This window comes from Dipteris shenzhenensis, chromosome 7 (assembly GCF_047967505.1).
Source record: "Dipteris shenzhenensis isolate YYH24624 ecotype China chromosome 7, Dip_SZ_1.0, whole genome shotgun sequence".
NCBI classification, from domain to species: domain Eukaryota; kingdom Viridiplantae; phylum Streptophyta; class Polypodiopsida; order Gleicheniales; family Dipteridaceae; genus Dipteris; species Dipteris shenzhenensis.
The window spans coordinates 10,658,046-10,660,272 of record NC_141602.1 but is presented as its reverse complement, the minus strand read 5'-3'; positions in this window follow the sequence as shown (position 1 = coordinate 10,660,272).

The following is a 2,227-nucleotide window of genomic DNA, read 5'->3' as shown; positions in this document are numbered from 1 at the left end:
AAGAGATTTGGTGGTTAGCTTCCTTTGAGGTATGATGGAAATTTGAATTCTAATGCGGTAATATAAAAAGACTTAGAATATTTTGAAATAATATATGTGAGTTTTTTTCGCAGGTGCTGAAAGAGTCACCTTCAATTTTGAAGTGATTTTGAGATACAGGTTCAAGCCAAAGACTGTGGCACTTCAGGAAATCAAAAACTTTCAAAAATCTATCAATTTGCTCATCCCAATGGCAAGCTTCACAAGGGTGGTACGCGAGCTCATGCAGGACCTCAACAGTAGTCCCATGTCCCAGTATTATAGGCATGGAATTGTGGAGATTCCATGGCATATTTCTAGAGACGTCTTGCTTGCCTTGTAGCATGCAGGTGAGGCCTACCTAGTAGGCCTCATGGATGACACCTAGCTGGCTGCAATCCATAGGAAAAGGGTCACTATGTCCACCAAAGATATGCAGTTTATTGTCTCGCTTAGGAAGCCCAAGTGAACTTAGGTTTTTTTAATATATGACTTGGACGATAATTAGAGTTCATGTACTCTGACTTTGGGCATCTGTTTTGTATCATTCTCTTTCCAATATAATAAAGTGTCTTTTTTTGCATTGTCTGTGTATGTGCAATCTGAAATTTATTTTCATTGTATTTGCAATCTACAATTTACTTACATGCAATATCAATTTACTTACATGCAAAATAAAATAATAAACAACAAATCTCAATAGAACATGCAAAAAAAATAATACTCAACTTTACTTACATGCAAAAGGAAACAATATTCTGTAACAAACAAGAAAATAATTTGAAAATTGTATTCTTTATTGACATAAAGTGGTATTACAAAGAGCATCCACTTTAGGACACAAGTTACTCTCGCCTATGCTTCTTTTTTCTTGGTTTAGATCCCTTTTTTGCTTGCTGAAGAAGAGAGGGTTGCACAATTTCATTCTCTATAGCATAGGGATCCATAACACCAGCTAGCCTTGCAATAGCTATGATGCTATGGAGAGGGTTGGATTGCATGTTTGAGAACAAAAATAAAGCTACATTACACATAACCAAAACAACACAATCTGCAGTAGGACAGATGGTCCTCAACTTCACCATCTAACTAAGGACCCTGAACTTCATAATATTCAACTTTGCTTCTGGCGATAATTGCCAATGGAAGACCAAAATGTGTTGAGCCACTCTATTGATGTAGTGGCCAATCGAAGCCATACCCCCACTGCAAGACCCTCTGGTTCCACCGTTGCCTCCAGCATCTTCATCGACCCATAAGATATCCTGAAACCAACATATTACATCAAAACCCAAAACCATGATTCATGATTATATAAATTAAGAAAACATCATTTTTTAAGAATTAATAAGAATTAGGATTTTCTCACACAGGAAAAATAATCTTTTAAAACAATCATTTATGGGAGGCCATGGAGTTGCTTTGGTCGCATGATGTCAGATTTAGGGCTCACAAGGGTTTTTTTAACATAAAAATCATGCACATGGTAGCTTATGTCTCCATGGCCTCCCAGAAATGATTGTGTTAATAGATTATTTTTCTTGTGTGAGAAAACCCTAAACCTAATTGTATCCCCTATTGGCTGCATAAAAACACTTAACCTATTTTTTTCCCTGTGTGAGAAAACCCTAACCCTAATTATTTCCACAAATGGAATATCAAGGGCAAGTGGGAGGGTGTTGTGGGAGTCGAGAGTTTAATTTATTTAATTTCAAGTGGCTAGAATAAAAAATATAATTTAGGGTTCAAATCCCAACCAATTTTTTTCCTTATAATCCCAAGCTATCTTGCATGCATACCAAGTATTTATATGGATTTAGCCCAAAATATGCCCTCGAAGCATGATATCTAACAATGTGCGACCATGAAAAATAGGGCCTTGGTTGCACGATGTCAAAAAATGCTTCTAGGGCATATTTTTGGCTGAAAATCCATATACATGCCTGGTATGCATGCAGGATAGCCTGGTTTGAAAGAAAAAATTTGGTTGGGGTTTGAACACTAAACCCTAAACCCTATTTTTTATTCCCTACCAGTTGAAGACAAAACATGGATTTTCCTTGCTAAAATGGAACCTAAAATTATACAAATGATATTGAATTACATGATGAAGTTGGCAAAGCTACAAGGGTTTCCATATTCCGAGTGAAAACCCTCGAGCGATAAGCGGCCAAAAGGTGGGAGGGGTCAAAATATATAGGCTCGTCAT